Consider the following 23,252-nt stretch of genomic DNA (forward strand, 5'->3'; position numbering starts at 1 on the left):
GAGTGTCTGCCTTTATCAATATGGTTCCCCAGTCACTAGAGTGTCTGCCTTATCAATATGGTTCCCTAGTCACTAGAGTGTCTGCCTGTATTAATATGGTTCCCCAGTCACTAGAGTGTCTGCCTTTATCAATATGGTTCCCCAGTCACTAGAGTGTCTGCCTGTATCAATATGGTTCCCAAGTCACTAGAGTGTCTGCCTGTATCAATATGGTTCCCCAGTCACTAGAGTGTCTGCCTGTATCAATATGGTTCCAAAGTCACTAGAGTGTCTGCCCTTACCAATATGGTTCCCTAGTCACTAGAGTGTCTGCCTATATCAATATGGTTCCAAAGTCACTTGAGTGTCTGCCTGTATCAATATGGTTCCCAAGTCACTAGAGTCTCTGTCTGTATCAATATGGTTCCAAAGTCACTAGAGTGTCTGCCTTTATCAATATGGTTCATAAGTCACTAGAGGGTCTGCCTGTATCAATATGGTTCCCCAGTCACTACAGTGTCTGCCTGTATCAATATGGTTCCCTAGTCACTACAGTGTCTGCCTGTATCAATAAGGTTCCCAAGTCAGTAGAGTGTTTGTCTTTATCAATATGGTTCCAAAGTCACTAGAGTGTCTGCCTGTATCAATATGGTTCCCCAGTCACTAGAGTGTCTGCCTGTATCAATATGGTTCCCTAGTCACTACAGTGTCTGCCTGTATCAATAAGGTTCCCAAGTCAGTAGAGTGTCTGCCTGTATCAATATGGTTCCCAAGTCACTAGAGTGTCTGCCTGTATCAATATGGTTCCAAAGTCACTAGAGTGTCTGCCTATATCAATATGGTTCCCCAGTCACAAGAGTGTCTGCCTTTATCAATGTGGTTCCCCAGTCACTAGACTGTCTACCCTTATCAATATGGTTCCCTAGTCAATAGAGTGCCTGCCTTTATCAATATGGTTCCCTATTCGGTAAGGTGTCTAGATGTATCAATACGGTTTCCCAGTCACTACAGTGTCTGCCTGTATCAATATGGTTCCCTAGTCACTACAGTGTCTGCCTGTATCAATAAGGTTCCCAAGTCAGTAGAGTGTTTGTCTTTATCAATATGGTTCCAAAGTCACTAGAGTGTCTGCCTGTATCAATATGGTTCCAAAGTCACTAGAGTGTCTGCCTGTATCAATATGGTTTCCAAGTCACTAGAGTGTCTGCCTGTATCAATATGGTTCCAAAGTCACTAGAGTGTCTGCCTTTATCAATATGGTTCCAAAGTCACTAGAGGGTCTGCCTTTATCAATATGGTTACCAAGTCACTAGAGTGTCTGCCTATATCAATATGGTTCCCCAGTCACTAGAGTGTCTGTTTTTATCAATGTGGTTCCCCAGTCACTAGACTGTCTGCCCTTATCAATATGGTTCCCTAGTCAATAGAGTGACTGCCTTTATCAATATGGTTTTCTAGTCGGTAAGGTGTCTATATGTATCAATATGGTTTCCCAGTCACTACAGTGTCTGCCTGTATCAATATGGTTTAGTCACTACAGTGTCTGCCTGTATCAATAAGGTTCCCAAGTCAGTAGAGTGTTTGTCTTTATCAATATGGTTCCAAAGTAACTAGAGTGTCTGCCTGTATCAATATGGTTCCAAAGTCACTAGAGTGTCTGCCTTTATCAATATGGTTCCCCATTCACTAGAGTTTCTGCCTGTATCAATATGGTTCCAAAGTCACTAGAGTGTCTGCCTGTATCAATATGGTTCCCAAGTCACTAGAGTGTCTGCCTGTATCAATATGGTTCCCAAGTCACTAGAGTGTCTGCCTGTATCAATATGGTTCCAAAGTTACTAGAGTGTCTGCCTTTATCAATATGGTTCCAAAGTCACTAGAGTGTCTGCCTTTATCAATATGGTTACCAAGTCACTAGAGTGTCTCCCTATATCAATATGGTTCCCCAGTCACTAGAGTGTCTGCCTTAATCAATGTGGTTCCCCAGTCACTAGACTGTCTGCCCTTATCAATATGGTTCCCTAGTCAATAGAGTGCCTGCCTTTATCAATATGGTTCTGTAGTCGGTAAGGTGTCTAGATGTATCAATATGGTTTCCCAGTCACTACAGTGTCTGCCTGTATCAATATGGTTCCCTAGTCACTACAGTGTCTGCCTGTATCAATAAGGTTCCCAAGTCAGTAGACTGTTTGTCTTTATCAATATGGTTCCCAAGCCAGTAGAGTGTCTGCCTGTATCAGTAGACTAGGGAAGTAGTTCTGCCAGTATTAATAAGGAATAAGGCAATATGTGCAACTGGTTAATCCATAATCTATCCACAAGTAGACAGCCTTTAATGTTTTAATTGTGAAAGTGGAAATAATGCAATGACCCTGTGCGTGTTGTTTGGCAGGTGTTTCCTCTGTGGCCTCCCTAATGTCCCTCGCTTGGGTGCTAGCCTCCTATCACAAACTCTTACGTGACTCCAGGGATGACAAGAAGAGCATGAGCTACAGAGGGGCGCTCATCCATATCTTCTGGCGACTTTTCACCATCTCATCCAGAGTTATTTCTTTTGCCCTCTTTGCTTCCATCTTCCAGCTCTACTTCGGAATCTTTGTGGTGGTCCACTGGTGCATCATGGCCTTCTGGATCATCCATGGTGGGACAGACTTCTGTATGTCCAAGTGGGAGGAAATTCTCTTCAACATGGTGGTAGGAATTGTGTACATTTTCTGCTGGTTTAACGTCAAGGAAGGCCGGACTCGATACCGAATGTTTGCTTATTACACTGTTATCCTGACAGAGAATGCTGCCTTGACGTTCCTTTGGTATTTTTACAGAGATCCTAACACTGACTCATTTGCCGTGCCAGCACTGTGTTGTGTTTTTCTTTGTTTTGCTGTTGGGGTAGCATTCATAGTTCTCTATTATGGTGTCTTGCATCCCACGGGGCCACGTGCTAAGATATTTGCCAGTTCCTGTTGCGCCGAGCTGCTCTGGGGTATTCCTTTACCTCCCGACGTTGAACCCATGGCACCTCAAACCCCAGGGTATCGCGGAGCAGAGGCAACGCCAACTAGAGCAGTTGCGGAGCAACAGGATGACCTAACAGCAGACACGTGCTTGCCAGTTTTCCAGGTGAGACCAATGGTGCCAACTACTCCATCAGGGCGCCCTTATTATCCAGAAGGGCCGCTCATAAAGATCGACATGCCAAGGAAAAGGTATCCAGCATGGGATGCACATTTTGTAGACAGACGGTTAAGAAGGACTATCAACATTCTTCAGTACATCACCCCCTCTGCTGTAGGCATTAGGTACAGAGACGGTCCTCTCCTGTATGAGTTGCTACAATACGAGTCTTCTCTCTAAAGCTCCACGTATGGAGGAACCTTATTTTTGTTTACGAAAACAAAAAAACACAGCTTATTGAAAAATAACAAAAGGCACAGTGACCGGAAGCTTCCGCTGAGCTTCTCTCTCTCTCTCTCTCTCTCTATTCCTCTCTCTCTTTATCCGGTGGCCGTATGTACACAAAGATATTCTCTATGTTTTGTAAGTAAAAAAACAAACAAAAAAATAACTCTTCTTTGGTGATGTAGACGCAAGAGTCGATATTGAGACATCCATACTAAGTTCTAAGGCGGAAGACGATTTCCTCCGTTCAGTGTTTTATACATTATACACCAAGTGTCGAGAATTTATGGGATTGGTGCTGTTAGAACAAACTAACCTTCAACTGCCTTATGCCCTTTGGTGCTGAGTTTCATTAAGTACTGTCACCTTTCTAATGCAAAATCGGTGGTTATCAGTCAGGAAGAGATCAAGCCTTTCGGCTGATTATTTCTTGGGGGCACGGTGAGGAAGAAATGTAGAGTTGCACATGATGAATGTGCCTTCTCTCAAACGGGATTTAGAAGAGGGGAAAGGGGGTCTCCAGTCTTATTAACCCTTCTGCTGACGGCCTGCCGCTGGCAGCCAAAGGGTTAATGCCGTCCATAAAGCCTATGTGATGCTCAGTTTTCCATGACACTGATTTCACATAGAAAAATATTTCTAATTTCCAAAAAAAAATACAAAAACAAAATCGTTGAGCTTCAATCAAAAACACCAAAACCAACACCAGATTCAGTAATAATAAAACTCAGCAAGGTAGCAAAAAGAAAAAAAAGACATGACAATTAAAGGTACAATATGATGATTGATGACTGGCAAATTCAATCTTTTCATTTTAAGGCTGCGTGGAGAGAGCACCGTGTGTCACAATAATCCGCTAGGGTCCCGTTCGTGTCTCTTGTTCAATCTGAGCCTTAAAGTGATTTCTAGTGCTACGTTATCTTTTTGTTTTTTCCGTTCGGGTTTTAGGAATACGTTGAGTTTCTGAAACAAAGGAAAAAACAAACAATAATTCAGACAATAACTGGTGCTTTGTACTTCTTTGCATTGTGATTGGACAAATAACAACCACTTCACATCACATGGTGCGTTCTAGAACTGCGATAATCACGTTCTTCTGTCTATTCTGTGTCCGCGACACAAACCAGGACCGCTGCTACACTCCTGATTAATGCGCAGTTCTACCAGATTATAACTCTCTTCTGTGTGAAGCTTGAAAAAAAAAAAAAACTGTTCCGTGTCTTTAAGTCAAATCGTAATGGATTGTTTCTTTTTCCTGTTTTGGTTTGTACTTTGATTTCTCCGATATGTGAGTACGGCATATGCTTCTAGCGTGGGAATTTAATCGTGCTATAAAAACCTATATTTCAGGAATATCCACAACAATATTTTCTTATCCAGAGTATTGCTCCTTTAAAGTAACTTGTTTTAGGGCATCTTTTTAATCCCACATTCGCTCTACTTCGACAAAGAAAGATATATATATATATAACAAACAAGGGAAAGTTGTGCTCACCACTAGTTTTTAAAACCATTAGGCGGGGGTGCAATGAGGGTGTGATCACAAAATACATATAGACAAATACAAGATTCCTCTGCACTCAACCCATTATCAATATATTTAAGACAGAGACATTTTGTGCATACTGCTACTGAAAAATGCCTTACCCTTTAAACAAAACAGGGATTGTTTGTCCATATATTGCAATATATTTAAGCTGGCCTAAAAGGGCAGCCAAGTTTGGGAGTTTTACTTTAAAAGCAGCTAGTAAGTTGCAGGTAAAACGTATTCGTCCCTTTTATAAAATGTATAATGAAACCATAGAATTCTTAATGAATCAAATGAAAATTGAGCATAGGACTGGCCAGATATGGGATGACTTTGACGTAGTTGGCCAGCTTAAATATATTGCAATATATGGACAAACAATCCCTGTTTTGTTTAAAGGGTAAGGCATTTTTCAGTAGCAGTATGCACAAAATGTCTCTGTCTTAAATATATTGATAATGGGTTGAGTGCAGAGGACTCTTGTATTTGTCTATATGTATTTTGTGGTCACACCCTCATTGCACCCCCGCCTAATGATTTTAAAAACTAGTGGTGAGCACAACTTTCCCTTGTTTGTTATAGTTCTACAGGAGCAGTGACCAGCTCCATGTTGTAGCTCCCACCCCCTCCAACTATAGTCAGGTGATCCCACTGGTGTCTAATAAAAGGGCAGCCAAGTTTGGGAGTTTTACTTTGAAAGCAGCAAGTAAGTTGCAGGTAAAACGTATTCGTCCCTTTTATAAAATGTATAATGAAACCATAGAATTCTTAATGAATCAAATGAAAATTGAGCGTAGGACTGGCCAGATATGGGATGACTTTGACGTAGTTGTTCAGCTTAAATATATTGCAATATATGGACAAACAATCCCTGTTTTGTTAAAAGGGTAAGGCATTTTTCAGTAGCAGTATGCTCTCTGTCTTAAATATATTGATAATGGGTTGAGTGCAGAGGAATCTTGTATTTATCTATATATATATTTAAGTAAATACTGTAAGTCTTTTCTGTTTGCACATTTGAAAGGCTTTGTTTTTTTCTGTTACACTTCAATAAGACCACAGTCTATGGTGCAAGACTTTATTTTTCATTGTTTTGGTTTTTTTTGTTGGTAATATTTTCCCATTCTTGAGGATTCTTTGTCAGTCAGCCATGGGTTTGAAGCAATGTATACCCCTTTGTTTTCCAGCAGTTTCTTTAAGAGGGTATGTCATTGACATATCGTGGCACCTTTTAATCTAATCGATCTGACCAAAAAAAGAGAAAGTATTGAAAGGTTATCATGGGCTGTTGCCCAATGCTGATATATATAAACCAAAATATCCAAAGGCCCTTAGGCTCTGGTCTAAAGCACACATTCCTTGGATGCTATGAAACCTACCAAAAGCCTCCAAAACTCTATTTTTTATAGTTTAAGGCAATTATTCCAGGTAGGGATGCACCGAATCCACTATTTTAGGATTTAGCCAAATCTCGAATCCTTTTTGAAAGATTCAAATCCGGAACTGAATCTGAACCCTAATTTGAATTAGGGAAACAAGGTGAAGAGAACAATGTGCACAGCACAAGACTAAAAAAATGTTGACTTCCTTGTTTGTGTGATGAAAAGTCATGATTTTTTGGATTCGGTTTGGTCAGGCAGTTGGATTCAGCATAATCCGAATCCTACTGAAAAAGGCCAAATCTTGGCCGAATCCCGACCTGAATCTTGGATTAGGTGCATCCCTAATTCCAGACTTCCAAATATTGTTGATGGTTTCCAAAAACACATTATGATCATTAACAAATCAGGCAAGAGCAGAGAATGGGAATAAACATTTTAATTTCGGTGTGGCCTCGATGAAGGGAAACTACAGTAGGTGATACCTTCATATACAGCCTACTGTACAGACCTTCAGTTCTTTGTTGAGGTTAAATATTTGCTCAATGGGAACATTGAGTGACTGATTTATTTTTGGGAGCTTATTCAGTGCTTTCACTTACAAAGCTAAACTTTTAGCTCCTCTCAAAACCTCTACAAGTCTATCTCTCCCATGTATTGAAGATATAGTTGCATGGATTCATGTTCTAGTCTCTTGTAAAGGCTTCATTCTGTCTAATTCTAATTTGATCTATAACGTGTTGTAAAAGCCATTCAGCAAATTAAGAAATTTGTATTAATGTAGAACAGGGGGACCTATGCTCACATACCAATGCATAATGGCAATAGATATAAGAACTATAGGTGTGATAAGGCTAAAGACAAAGCAGTGGCCATGAAATACTATGATTTATAGTCTATCTTTGTAGGGATTTTGAAACTGTTGGTCTAGGAGCCAATATAGCAGCCCTTCAGGGTTCCTATTAATTTATGATTTGAGAGCAGTCTCTACTTTAGGAATATGGCAGACACAAGGGTTCTGAGGTGCTTTATGGGCAAAAAAACATGGTGCTTTGTGCCCCTCCATGATAAGGAAACCTTAAATGTATTAATTGTTTTAAGGCATTGTCATGGTCAAGAAAATATATTATATCTGGCAAGTGATATCCGAAAGCACCAACTGGAACTGATGGCATCACTTGGTGCCAGATATAAGAATATATTTTGAGATAAGAAAAGAGATAGGCGGACCAACTGCAAGCAGAGCAGAACTCACATTATTGCTCTTAATAAAACATATTTAAAATTGGAATAAGTAGAATATGAAGGTAAATTCATAATTTGAGGTGCTTTTTCATCATGTTGGCGATGTAAGGTCTCCACTTACAGACAGCACACTTTTTTGGTAGATGAAGCAAATATATGTAAACATTCATACTTGTAGATGTGGCATCTGAATGTAGGATTGCTCTAAAACCTGTACAGCTTGTTAATAGGTTTATACTGGTCTATTAGGGGTGAATTGGCCACACTGAATGGTAGAGAGTGGTTTATTTAAGCAACTGGCAAACCAAGCTGCCCGGTTTAACACCCTACCCGCAGACAGATCTTGTGGAGAACATAGTTGATAATCACTTCTACCTGGGCATGAGGCCACCATGCAGCTAGCTGCCAATTTTACCTTGCGCCTCTGTGGACAAACTAGCCAAAGACCAATCTGTTAGATTCAGTGGCACAACCAGATTTACTGCTTTACAATTACAAGTATGTTATGTGCCAATACTTTATTGTGTAGTGTACAGAACTTCCATAACCTTTAATTCCGTTGTCATATGTTGTCATGTAGCAAGACTCTCACTGGGGTGGAAGTGGGGTGGACTATCCCATATTGTACTGTTCATAAGATATTATCGTGCATGCCCATTGAATCCAGAGCCAAAAATAAACGTCTGCCCAAAATGGCAAAAAGGGTTAGATGTCCTCTCACTTTAACAAGCAAAATATTCAGGAATTTGATGACCCTGTAAACATGTTGACTGTTTAGAAATGATGATGCCAATATGTAGCACAGAGGACCATGCTAGTAATAAAACTCTAGGGTTGATTTCTCTCATATCCCCAGATACTTTCCTTTGAACAGAGGCAGGTGGAATTGGTGTCAAAATTGTTCCAAGTGCTAGTTTCCTAACCAGTGAAAGCTTCCGTAGCTTTATGGAGCACTTGGGACTATTGGAGAGCAATAAACAGCTCTTTTCTCCAAATCTTGTGGTGCCTTTTCACTTGGTGCTTATTGGTTTACTGTTACTCAAGCCGAGGCTGTCATTTCTAACCAAGCCAGTCCTCAAATGAATACATTTGCCACAGCCCATGTCCCATCCTTTTGGAATCAGAAGAATTGAGATTCAATGAGGGTCTTCCACTTTCCCAGTGCAACTATTTACAATCCAGAGAGATAATCCAGCTCAATATCTTGCAATAGGCAAAATTAATTTTTTTAGATCCCCTTTTAGAGATGGGAGATTTTTTCGCCTTGTTTCGCCGCGGAAATGACACCCATAGACTCGTATGGCGTTTTGCTTAAAAAAAAAAAGACGCGCAAAATTTTGGCCAAACGAAACGGGTCAAATTCCTACCCCTTTTATTGGGTGCGGGGAAATTAGTGGTGGGGGTTCTGGAATAAAAAAATAAACATGTACTCCTATTTGAGATCTTTATGATTGACTGTGTTATAAATGTACTTTGACATCTTGTTGTTACTGTATTAAGTTACATACCACATAGATTTATTTCAGTTTGGTGCTGGCCTAGGAACTGGACCTCTGAAATTCCCCTCCAAGCATTGATCGGCATATGCGCAGTACCTCATTCGCAGATGAGAAGGGAATGTAAATTTCCCCTCACTATCGCACTCTTGCACAGTGTGTCTTGGCAAAGGTTCTGAAGGTGCCACTGAACTCCTATTCACAACAGCCCATTCATTGTTGAGGAAACATGCCCAAAAACCTTTCCCAATTGCTCAGCTTACAGCTACTGTTTCCCTATATGCACAGCTCTGATCAGAAACCCAATCTTTAAAAAAAAGGAATATCGCTATGATGACGAACCGATACATGGGATGCCACATAATGAAAAGAGACAACAATTGAAATATACAGGCATAGCTACAGCAGTAACAGCACCCATAGCTGGCTATAGCCTAACATGAAAGACATTAGTGATGTGCGGGTTGAAGAAAAACTTGACCCGAACCCACAGCACCCGCCTTCTCCCCCTCCCTCCATAGACCCGCTCCACCCACCAATGATGTAAAAAAAGGGATGGGACATGTGCACGCCTATAAAACTAGGAGCAGGAAGCTGGCAGTGTAAGGATCCGCAAATAATGTGCAGAGGTTGGCCCGACCCATGGGTATCGGGCCATCCCGCACATCACTAAAAGACATCAGCATACTTTTATCAAAAGGCAGAGGTTGTCATGTTGCCTAAACAGGCTTAATTTGGGCTGATCTGATCATTTGAACCCCTGTGTAGACCCATCTGAAGAGGACTACATCTATGACCCAATGTTTGTCCTTGTCCAACAGAATATTCAAGTCAGCCATATTAAGACCTTAGTTCTAACCAGACATCCAATGTCTGACCATTGTTTTGGTTCCATACTTGGTCCAGTAGGCTGCCAGAACTGGCAACAGGAGCCAAGTGCAACATCAGCCTATCAATGGCCAGCTTCATGTAGTGTCAAACAACTTCTATGAACTTTTTCTATTTCCACATTTATTATTTTCCTCCATGAAACCAGTGTTACAAAAAACTAACACAGTTTCTGGTCCCCAATGAAACTATATGCGCTAATGGCGACACGCAGCATTTTCTGTTACTCTCTAAAGCAGAAAACAAACCCAGACTGTCATTGTGTCAGTCAATGTAGTTTTAAAATATAACACAAAGCCACTCTCCGAATCTATGCAATATCACTCCATCTCTCTGTCAGAAAACACTGCACTTTGATTTCCAGGCACAAACTTGCAGGTTCAGTAGATTCAGTCCCAACAAAGGGAAATTCTGAGGCTTAGCTCAGATCATACATGCTAGGAAACCCACAATACATATTTACTGTATTCAACAAAATTTCAGTAAAATGTAATTTTATGATTTATTGGTGTGTGTGGGGGGGAATGGGCAAATCAGTTGAATGTCTGTAAGTTGGAAGAAAGTGAGACAAAACAAACACAAAAACTAAATATGTACACTGCTATGTGCTTATGCACTGATTTATGGGGAGAAAAGGTATGGGAAAAGATTAATAAACTACTACGAATGTACTCATCGGTGTCTTTAGTAGGGAAGGGGACAGTTACCTTTATTAAGGAAATATGGCGTAAGGCAGAGCAGGGTGAGAAGGTGCAGCAGTAACATGTTGGATGAGTGTTGTACCTTTCCGCTCCCATCAACAATATAAGTCTACTTAATAGGAATGGGACACCTTAATGATGATTAAGAAAGTCCCGTGTGTGTGTATATATATATATATATATATATAGTATAACTGTATACATCAACAGCCTCACAAGCAAATTATCAAATATAATTGTCATTATTTTTGCTTAGTTTTCTGTCCCAGATAGCCAAGTCTCAATCATGATGAGAAGACTGAATAACATTCTAGAAATGGCTGCTGTTAAAGGTGATCTTCAGAATACTAGTCCAGTACAAACAGTACATTCAGACTTTGATGGCTCTGATGGCTCATGGATATGGTTCCATGGTATGGGGTAGTCACAAGATTCCCTGTCTACTCTATCCTAGAGTCATGGAATTTCATTTCGGTAATTATACAGAGAAAAATATTTTATAAGGAATAATGTGCCCTTATTGTAAGATATGAGGATATTAAATGGCCCAAGACACAAGGCTAAGGTGAGTTCTAATATCCTTACATTTTACATTGGGTACATATTTTTTATATTACATGCATTTAAAAGGGACAGGTGACAAAACTGGAAAACCAGCTGACCCGCCACGTCATCGGTCGCCCACAACGTCAACCCTGCCCCGTGATGTCCTTGCCCCGCCCGGAGTTACCGTCGGGGAAAAAGTGGCAACCCTACTGATGATATCACTAACCACTTCTTATAAGGTTTTATTTTACTGGGCTCCTGTGATTTTTTTTCCATCTATAACGGCCTTGGGAAAAATCTAGGGTTTTCTTTAAAAAGTTTCACCACTCATCCAAGTGACTTTTTCAAGATGAGCGGTAAAACATTTTCAAGAAAACTCAGAAAGTTCAGTTGCTTTAGACTCAACTCTACTCAATGCTTTATATAATGACCGAGATGAATGAGAATCTCCATAGACAAATCTCAATTCGACTTTTTTTACAGCGATTTGGGTTTTTGCTGCAAATATTTTCAAGATTTATCAAGTGCGAAAATATTCATCCTCTAAAAGCTGGCGAGTTCATGGGAGGTGTAGGAAAATTCAAACTATTTTGAAATTGAAGTTTAGAATTAAAAATTTAGAATTAAGTTCCTCCCCCTATACTGGTATGTTAGATTTGCACACGCACAAATAAAGACAATACAGATTATTACTTGAAGTTGTTTTTATTACGTACAAATACCCTCAACTGGTTTCATTTTGCCTCATTCTTGGCAAAATTTCAAAACAGTATTTTAAGCCAAATTTGGATAATTCAACATTCAAGCTTCTAAGTGTTCTATATCTACCTCGATTCGTTTAATTTTCTGTGCATATCTGGTGTAAAGATTTTCAAATGTAATATGTAGATAAATATATATATATTCAAAAATATATATTTTTTGCTTTGCAATAAAGAACAAAGCTATATCAGTATATAACGAGATACTCAGAATAGTTGTGCTGGTGGTTGGGCTAGACGAAGGCTGTGAAATCGGACATTTTTATGTATGTGTGTATGAGATTTATTTTTCTTTAAAAGTTGTACTGTCTAAACAAACAACAAAATTATCAGCTTTCAAAAGGTGCGTTTTCTCATCTTAAACCACATTTTTAGGTGAAATATTAAAGGAGAAAAAAAAAGTAGTTCCCCCCTCCAGTATAAATTGCTGCTTTTGAAACTATGTATAGAATTACAGATCTAGGTATTTTCCCTATTTAAAGAGCACACCTCTGTCTGCAAGTTACTCTGTATAGATATGTACATACATGTTAAATATGACGTTATCAAATAAACTGGGCTAATTTATAGCAATCATTTGACATAAAGGATTAACAATGGTGCTTCATTTATTACGGATTGTGACGGACACTCGATTTATAGAGGGTTTATTTTCAACAGTTAATTGCATCAGCAGTTAGTCCATTCATGTCATTGAAAATTACACTCACCTTATATAAACTGCATGTTGTACAGAATATGAACTGAAATGGTGGCAGCCTTTTATCCGAAAGATATAGCCGAATCATTTTTACCATTGTCATTTCAGTTGGCCATGCTCTATACCTTCCTCGTCAGGTGTGTATATTTTTGAAACTGAAAAGGTCCTTTTTTTATCTCTAACAACCTCTGATAAGAGATAAACATTCATTTTAGCCCCAGACAAAGTGGCATATTTACTAAGGGGTTTATTAACTAAAATCCAAATTTATCTCATATTTTATTACAAAAAACCATGACCAAACTCCCATGCTCGATTTCATCTTATTTATTAATAAAATAACCCAAATTAATTGGATCACGGAAAACGCGCTAAAACTGGAATCACTTTAATTTTTCAGGCTTTTTTCCCCCCGAATTTCTTGGTATTTTTAAATTTTTTACCCGAAAAAAGCTTTCAGATGAATCATCCGAGAAGACCCCGATAACTTCAATTTGAGATAGGTGCCTCTCCCATTTACTTATACAGGACCTCGAGTCGACAGGTCTGAGATGGCGGATTTTTGGATTCGGCTTTTTGTAGCATTGGGGTATAATAAATCACAGAACAATCAAGGGTTTTTTTCACTAAAATTCAAGGGTTTTTTCCACTAAAATTCAAGGTTTTTTTTCACAAAAATTCAAGTTTTCTAGTAAAAAAAACTCAACATTTTCGAGTTTTTTAAAATTCAGACTTTAATTCCCTTAAAGAAGAATGTTGAATTTTGTCATATTTTCGCCAAGAATAACAATCAGCAATCCACTAAAAGACACGTATCAGAAGTTTTGTCAAGTTTTTTTTCACATTTGTGAAAATTCACTTGGCTTTAGCTAAAATTTATCTTTTTTGCCAGGTGAAATTTCTCCTGTGAACTTGCCAATTTATTAAAAACACAAATTTATTTTCACCATGAAAAATTGCTCCATCATGCCATTAAAGGAGAAGGAAGCCTAGTTGGCGCAAAAAGCCTCCCCCCTCCCGTGTGTTGCCCACCCTCCCTCCTCCCCCCTGGCCTACCTGTCCCGCTGGGCAAATGCCCCAAACTTGTTACTTACCCTTCTGCGCAGGTCCAGTCTACGGAGTTCACCGACGCCATCTTCTTCCAAGACCGGTACATGCGCGGTAGGAGCATTTCGCCGGTACGTTCTACTGCGCATGCGCCAAAAGTCACGAAGTGAAATCGGTAAACTTCGTGACTTTTGGCGCATGCGCAGTAGATCCGTACCGGCGAAATGCTCCTACTGCGCATGCGCCAAAACGCCGCTCAAAGCAGGAAGAAGATCGCGTGGAAGAAGATGGTGCCTGTGAACTCCGTGGACTGGACCTGCGCAGAAGGGTAAGTAACAAGTTAGTGTTATTTGCCCAGCGGGACGGGTAGGCCAGGGGGGAGGAGGGCGGGTGGGCAACACACGGGAGGGGGGGAGGCTTTTTGCGCCGACTAGGTTTCCTTCTCCTTTAAAAGGCTAGAGCAGCCATTTTTATCTCATTTTCTGTGTCACCTCTTCCATGCTGAGAAATTGACACAGTACGACTTATGACAGGAGAAAATTTGGCACCGTTGTTTCACAAAAGCATACTAACAAATTTTGGTGAAATTAGACAAACAGAAACTCTCACATTAGTAAATATGCCCCATTGTGAAAAGTTTATCTCCACTGGTCCAGTCATTTATCTATGTGTGTGTTTATAAATAGGTGTACTGGGCCCAGGGGTGATCCGTGGGCTGCTGCCGCCTGAGGCAGCAACCCCGATGCCGCCCCCCTCTCCCGCTCCGCACTTAGCGTCGGACGGGTCAAAAGGGGCTGCATCGCTAGCGCAGAAGCACGTACTGCGCTTTCTGCACTAGCAGAGCCGAATTTCCGGTTTAAAAAACGGAAATTCGGCTCTTAAAGTTACAGGTGGCGGCTTTTTGCCGCCCCTTGTAACTGGCTGTTCACTGCTCACCTTGCCTCATGGCAGGAACGGCCCTGACAAGGCCTAAGTTTATAATGTATTAAATCAATATATGGGAAAATAACAATCGATTTTTTTATACCAAAAGAAGTCCCATAAAAAATGTAAAACAAAAAGTACTTGTGTCTTCAGTTAAAGGGATCCTGTCATCGGAAAACATGTTTTTTTCCAAAACGCAGAATTCTGCACTGAAATCCATTTCTCAAAAGAGCAAACAGATTTTTTTATATTCAATTTTGAAATCTGACATGGGGCTCGACATATTGTCAATTTCCCAGCTGCCCCCAGTCATGTGACTTGTGCCTGCACTTTAGGAGAGAAATGCTTTCTGGCAGGCTGCTGTTTTTCCTTCTCAATGTAACTGAATGTGTCTCAGTGGGACATGGGTTTTTACTATTGAGTGTTGTTCTTAGATCTACCAGGCAGCTGTTATCTCGTGTTAGGGAGCTGTTATCTGTTTACCTTCCCATTGTTCTTTTGTTTGGCTGCTGGGGGGAAAAGGGAGGGGATTGATATCACTCCAACTTGCAGTACAGCAGTAAAGAGTGATTGAAGTTTATCACAGCACAAGTCACATGACTTGGGGCAGCTGGGAAATTGACAATATGTCTAGCCCTATGTCAGATTTCAAAATTGAATATAAAAAAATCTGTTTGCTCTTATGAGAAATGGATTTCAGTGCAGAATTCTGCTGGAGCAGCACTATTAACTGATTCCTTTTGAAAATATTCATGTTATCAGCATGAGAATAATTACAAGGTTTAGGATAGCTTCGGTCTCTATAAATGAAGTCTACTGACGATTTTAGATATATAATATAATGAATGTAATTTCTGCTAAAGTAAGAACTATTTATTTGAAAATTGGACCTATGATTAACTGGCAAAGCAATGAATTGTTTTGTCTTCGGCCCTTCAATTCACTTTACTTCACTTAAAATCTAAAAAGATTGGATGACACAATCTTTTTGGTCTCAAATGAAATAATTTAATAAATGTGATGATGTTGTTAAAGATAATTCACCAATTGTTTCCTGATTTAAATTTTATCTTTTAAATCCCCCCGAAATGGTGAAGGGTGGATGTGCATGTTACTTTAGTCTTCCCTTCTTACAGATTTTTTTTTATTTGTCACGACCCAAGCACAAAAACATTATTTGACAAAATACTTATTATGATATTATTATATAATTGTTACTGTACATTTTTTAAAAAAACAATTTTTTTTCACTTCAGATAAATTTTTTATTGATGTTTGAAAATGTAGAGATCATCGTGGGGCTGTAACATTAAAATAAAGATGCTGAGAAGTATTAATCATTTATTGCACCAATGTACTGTCGGTGTTATTTAGCCAGATTCATATCGCAACAGTTTTTAATTCCTCAACAAATTACCGGTAAATTGTAAATTTCATGAATGCATTTACAGTACCTTATTTCCGAGGAGCAAATTTGCTTCTTCTATCTCTATTTTTTTTACTGTGAAGTATTTTGACTATAGGAAGAGGTACATTACGTTCATGAGGGACTGCAGGAAAATTGTGTTAACTTTAAATAATGAAGAAAAGGTGATTAAGTTGGTGAACCTTCCAAAATCTTTCAAGCATTTTGTCACTCTGAAGCTTAGAATAACTTCAATATTTTTTATATTTTAAGGAGAAAGCACAACTAGTCGCACAATATTTAGATTTTGAAAAAAATAAGAATTAATACTACAAATAAAATTCACAAAAAATCTAGCAATAATTCACAATGGCTTCTACATCAATCCGAGAATCTCAGAACTAGCTCTAATTATCATTAATCATTATTTAGACAATTTTATGATAAAATAATTTATGCCATAACAGATCTAATTAAATGAGTTTGAGAATGTTTTCTATTTTTCTTACGTATTCTAATGTTTCAATTATAGTCTCTTTTTTAGCCAAAAAGGCATATAAACATTGGTGGACATGTGTTTATTTTAACATTAAGACCTAGTAATTTGTCTACGTATTACTAGTAAGTAATAATTAAGAGTAAGAAAAGAAAACCTAAGGAACATATCTAAATAAAATATAAAATAGTCTACAATTGAAGACCCCATTTTAGAATAGATCTTTTGCCTAGATAAAAGCAAATCTAAAAAGTTAGGGTTACTAAACCATAAAGGTTGAAAACTAGATTTTTTTCTACAAAGTAAACAACTGAACGCTTTTAAATCCCTCTAAAATAATTCGTAAATATTTTGCATAAATGTTTCTTATAACATAAGATTGTTTCAAAATTAGACACATAGGGGCAGCTTTATCAAGGATCGAATTAACTCGAAATCGGAATAAAAAAAGACCAACCGAAATTAATTTAAAAAAATTAATTTTTTAAATTCAAGTGAATAGGCTGTATTTGATTGTTCGAATCGAATTTGGATTGTATTCGACTGAATTTGATTTTCAAAAAAAAACTTAGATAGAAGTCCAACAAAGGACTCCGAATAGGTTCTAGGAGGTCCCCCATATGCTAAAACTGCAATTCAGCAGGTTTTAGATGGCGAATAGTCAGTCGAATTTTTAAAAAGATAGTACATGATAAATTTTGATATTTGAATTTTCAAATTCAAATCGAATTTGGACTATTCCCTAGTCAAAGTACACTAAAATTAGCTGGAAATTTGAATTTAAAAATTCAGATTTTCAATTGACCCTTGATAAATCTGCCCCATAATCTTTGTCTGATTATCTCTATTCCTTTATCTGAGCTCTTTGTATTAATTTTTTTAATTTTGTTTGTGCGTATGTAAAATTAGATTTTATTAACTCAAAATTGGAATAAAAAAAGACCCACCGAAATTAATTTAAAAAAATTAATTTTTTAAATTCAAGTGAATATGCTGTATTTGATTGTTCGAATCGAATTTGGATTGTATTCGACTGAATTTGATTTTCAAAAAAAACTTAGATAGAAGTCCACCAAAGGACTCCGAATGTTCTAGGAGGTCCCCCATATGCTAAAACTGCAATTCAGCAGGTTTTAGATGGTGAATAGTCAGTCGAATTTTTAAAAAGACAGTACATGATAAATTTCGATATTCAAATTTTCAAATTCAAATCGAATTTGGACTATTCCCTAGTCAAAGTACACTAAAATTAGCTGGAAATTTGAATTTAAAAATTTAGTTTTTCAATTGACCCTTGATAAATCTGCCCCATAATCTTTGTCTGATTATCTCTATTCTTTTCATCTGAGCTCTTTGCATTAATTTTTTTAATTTTGTTTGTGCGTATGTAAAATTAGATTTTATTTCTTGTGGGCTCAGTTCTCACATCATATCTTTTACTGATAAAAGGTTTTTTAATGTTCAATGATTTATTGAAACAAAAAATCTATTGTATGTTTCTTGGTTCATTTTGACATGTTAAGTATTAACATAGGCATTTCAGCTACATTTGCCACGTTAATGAGTACTATGGTATACTTTCTGTATATTTGTAGTTAAAATCTAGCTTGAAATAGACCTTCGAATATTTATTTTCAAAATATTCAAATATTTATGTGTCATTCAGATTCGGCTTTTAAGTTATTACAGGGTTTAAATGGAGATTTTTTTTTTGTGTGTGTTTTTATAATTGTCTGTAGTTGACACAACATTTACATATGTCATCAAAACAAAGAAACACACCAGTGTAGTGCATTTATTGAAATCTTATTTTGGATTCTGCTATGGCCATGCTTTTGATAACTGCCAAGACTTTTTTTGTTACTATGCTGTATTTTCACTTATTCACTACCTATCTTATTCCCAACATAAAGGCAATGAATTCTGCAAGCACAAAATACCCATATATCAGGTTCACAGGTGCTAAACAAATTCAGGTATTTCAAAAGTTGATTTTTTTTTTTTTAATTATTTTTGGTATTTCAAAAGTTGTGTTTTTTTTTAAAATTATCTCTGGTGAAGGCCAAATTCCATAAGGAATTGTTATGAATGTTTGATAAAGTCACCCAGTCTGACACTATATTCCAATAATTTGAGTAAACACGGTCTACAATTTGTAAAATGGGTGCTATCTCTCTGTAACAATGCCATTTTTATTTCTACTAGTATATAAAAAGTGAATTCCAAGTTTATGTTAAAGTCATTAATTAGGGACAGATAACTATGTTGAGTAATTACACTACATAAAGGTGACCAAACCAAATGCCTGTGTGACCGATGCACAAATTCTGGGCCAAATTTTTTTTGTTTTGCTTTTGCTTTTGCTTTGTTTTTGCAATACTAGCATTTTATTGGACTAGATTCACTTGTATCTCTTGGGAAGCAGGCGGAACTCAGTCTTTGAGAGAATTTTGGCTTTTTGGTAAAGTTGTCACATACGTACCTGACATTTAAGAAAATGGCACTGGTGCTTAACAATACATTGAACTTCATTCAATACACTCAAAGATCCATCCACTCTTTGGCATGATTACTTCTTTTCGAGGATATCTGTGGCTACATTTTTCAATATTTTAATACATGTACGAGAATGGGATCTTTATTCGGAAACCCGTTATCCAGAAAGCTCTAACTTATGGGAAGACCATTTCCCATAAACTAAATTTTAATCAAATATTTTTAAATATTTTCTCTGTAATAATAAAACAGTACCTTGTACAGGTATGGGATCCTTTGTTTGGAACCCCATTTTCCAGAAGGCTTCGAATTATGGTAAGGCCATCTTCCATAGAATCGATTTTATCCAAATAATGCAATTTTTTTTCTCTGTAATAATAAAACCATATCTTGTACATGATCCAAAGTAAGATATAATTAATCCTTGAGTTTATTTAATGTTTAAATGATTTTCTAGTAGACTTAGGGTCGAATATCGAGGGTTAATTAACCCTCGATATTCGACTGCCGAATGTAAATCCTTCGACTTCGAATATCGAAGTCGAAGGATTTAGCGCTATTCCTATGATCGAAGGAATAATCGTTTGATCGATCGATTAAATCCTTCGAATCGAACGATTCAAAGGATTTTAATCCATCGATCGAAGGATTTTCCTTCGATCAGAAAATTGTTAGGAAGCCTATGGGGAAGGTCCCCATAGGCTAACATGGGCCTCGGTAGTTTTTAGGTGGCGAACTAGGGGGTCGAAGTATTTTTTAAAGAGACAGTACTTCGACTATCCGATGGTCGAATAGTCGAACGATTCGATTCGAAGTCGAAGGTCGAAGTTGAAAATTCGATGGTCGAAGTAGCCGTATTCGACCATTCGAAATTTGAAGTATTTTTTCTTCTATTCCTTCACTCGAGCTAAGTAAATGGGCCCCATAGAGTGTGAAGATCCAAATTACAGAAAGATCCATTATCTGGAACCCCCCAGGTCCCAAGCATTCTGAATAACAGATCCCATACCTGTACTTGATCCCAACTAAGATATAATTAATCTTTATAGGATGAAAAACAATCCTATTTGGTTCATTTAATGTTTTAATGATTTTTTTGTAGACTTATGGGCAGATCTATCAAGGGTCGAATTTTGAATTGACGGGAGTTATTTTAAACTCTCATAAAATCAAAATTTGAATAGAAAAAGACCAACCAAAATTTATTTAAAAAAACTATATTTTAAAATTTTTGGTTGAATAGGTTTTATTCGATAATTTAAATAGAATTCGGTCGTATTCGATCTAATTCGATTCAAAGTTTTTCCCCAAAAACTCTAGGAGGTCCCCCATAGGCTAAAACAGCAATTCGGCAAGTTTTAGATGGTGAATAGTCGAAGTCGAATTTTTAAAGAGACCGTACATGATAAATTGCGATAATTGAATTTTCTAATTTTTTTCAAATTTGATTCGAATTTGGACTATTCCCTAGTCGAATTACACTAAAAGAACCTCAAAATTCTAAATTAAAAATTAGATTTTTCAATTCAACCCTCGATAAATCTGCCCCTTAAAGTATAGGGATCCAAATTACAGGAAGACCCCTTATCTGGAAAACTCCAGATGCCAAGCATTGTGGATAACAGTTTCCACACCTGTACAACAAGTACTAGTTAAGCAACATCTATACATAACTTATACAAATGGCCAATGCAGAGCCCACAAAGTGTATTATATTGGGGGAATATAAGAAAATATTTGTAAAATAGTATCTCCTATGTTAGGTTGGAACAGTAGTTTCAAAGGTGGTGGAAAGTCTGGTGTTCATGTAGAAAAGTAAAATAAATTGACTCAGTATAAAAGGTCTAATATGTAGGAAATTGTGTCTGTTTTTTTTCTTGGACAAGTCATAGAAACTTCTACTGGCTATTCATGCCACTTGAAGCCAAAACATGGGAGTATCTTAACTAAAACATTGTGAGTTATGTTTTTTAAGTGTAGAACTAGAAAACCACATCAGTTCTGTTCACACAAAAAGTTCACTGCTGATTTATTAAAATTCTATTAAAATGTTATTCCAATTATTTTCAAAATTCAAGTTTTCCAAAATCCAATTTTCGAGAATTATTGAATGAAAAAACCCCCTCAAACTCCAATTAAAAAAAAAAAAATCAATACAGTACAATATATATTTAGTACAACTTTAATGGGAGGTGTATTTCCAAAATTCAAACTGTTTTAAAATTGGAGTTTTCAAAAAAAAATTTGAGTTTTTGCAGATTCTGAAAATGAATAGTAAAATGTGATTTGTTTTCAATAAATAAGCTAGACATTAAGAATTATGAGTTTTTTTTAAATTAGGAAACCGTGAATTTTTTTTTAATAAATATGCTTCTGTATGTTCATAGTAAGTTTGATTTTTAAGTTTGATGTTAAGAACCTTTACCATATACAACATTTACTAGCTGTTTAAATAATTGTGTTGTAAACATTCAAATACTCTGGTTACTGTTTGGTAGTAGATATGTCAATGTCCGATATATATAGATTCAGATGAAAAAGACAAATACAATATACATATAATTCAATAAATAGTGATAGATCCATGTATGATATTATATTTATATAAAGATGTAAACCCCTTAAATAGAATATTGTATCTGTTTGAGTATATCTCTTTAATATATCCATTAATTTATTAAAAAAATCTGTTTTAATCCTTTAATTTTTCTTTTTACGTTTACAAACCATTTTTCATTTCATTCATTTGACCAGGAATAAGATAAAGGATATATATATAAATTGCAACTAAATATTTAATTGATCAGAGTGACAAAATGCTTTGAATCCCATCACAAATATAGCCGATTTAAAAACCTTAAAATGGCCCCATATAGAGAAGGGAGTCAACTTAAAAAAAAGTGTGTGTATGTGCAGTAGTGTAATTTTTTTTTTTTTTTTTAAATTGGGTTTTAATTTGAAATGTAGATTAAAAAAAAAGTAATTAACCATTATTGTGCGTGGGTTCCTCTTAAACTGGTGCAGAAAAAAAAAACAATAAATTTTTATCATCAGGGACCTATTCTACATAGTTATAGGCTATCTGTGTTACTGTAATACATATACACAACGTTTACTGTAATGAACCTTGCACTGTAATGGTTAGCAATTAAATAACTTGTTGAAACTATGTTTTTGTATTTTCTGATTATATCGAAGAACTGTAACATTTTTATACACTATATTTACAGTCACCGCAATTCATATCATTTATTTTTCGCAGTTTAATGACAAATTCAATTTGAGTCGTAGGATAAAGCGACGCTGCTTGTTTTGGGCAAAAGGGACAGTATAGTTTCCTCTGGCTAAAATAAAAGTTTACTGTACTTTTTCCATTCTCATCCCACAAAAGCAGAGAAAAAAAGCAGTTATTCTTACGGTTTTGTTTTTGTGAGCTGTAAAAAGTTGTGCCTTCTGACCCAAGTGCACAAAAATGTGACGTATTTGCCATTTTATCACGTTTGGAAGGATCACGGCAAATCTCCTGGGATATTCCATTTATAGATGCTTCAAAAATTTCAGGCATGCACTGAATCCACAATTTTTGGATTTGCCTGATTCCTTTGCAAAATATTTGGCTGAATACCGAACCGAATCCAAACCCTAATTTGCATATTTAATTAGGGAAACATGGGGGAAAGTAAAAATTTTTTGACTTTCTTGTTTGTGTGAAGAAAAGGATTTAGATTCAGTTTGGTCAGGCACTTCTATAAAAGGCCAAACCCCGAACCAAATCCGTGCTTTGGTACATACCTAAAAAATATCTACTTATCAAGAATTCATAAAATATTTTTTGTTGCATATTTAGTAAAAATATGGTGATTTCATTCTTTCGCTGCCAGTTGAGCATGAATGATTTTAAACAACCTTTCAGAGGCCATTGGGTTTAGACAAACAATGCTGTTTGTTTAATTTAACGGGACAGGACCATTTGGATTATTCAAACACCACTGGATATGAACCAATGAAATTGAGTGCCTTTGAATTATTCCAAAGTTGTGCGGCAAAATGCATGGCTTTGGTATGTTCATTGACTGCTGTCTTAAGGCCGCATTTCATTAAACTCTTCAAAGACATGGGTTTGAACCAATGTAAATAAGCGCCTTTAGATTATTTAAAGACTGTTGGGTTTAAGTGAATGTCGACGGGGTATGGCGATGGCCTTTGGGGGTGTTCATTTTTGACAATGAACCAATAAAAGGTGCTGTCTCTGAATTATCCAA

General features: G+C 36.9%; 1 long non-coding RNA gene across 1 annotated transcript in view; it reads right to left on the bottom strand.

Annotated features, from left to right (window-relative positions):
• Positions 1-2,278: 2,278 nt before the first annotated feature.
• The window catches only part of LOC108717242, a 38,256-nt gene continuing 17,282 nt past the window's right edge, over positions 2,279-23,252 (bottom strand). Inside the window, exon 3 of the long non-coding RNA XR_001935830.2 lies at positions 2,279-4,341. This is a non-coding gene — a long non-coding RNA (uncharacterized LOC108717242). The remainder of the gene's footprint in view (positions 4,342-23,252) is intronic.

Source organism: Xenopus laevis, chromosome 5L, assembly GCF_017654675.1.
Source record: "Xenopus laevis strain J_2021 chromosome 5L, Xenopus_laevis_v10.1, whole genome shotgun sequence".
NCBI classification, from domain to species: domain Eukaryota; kingdom Metazoa; phylum Chordata; class Amphibia; order Anura; family Pipidae; genus Xenopus; species Xenopus laevis.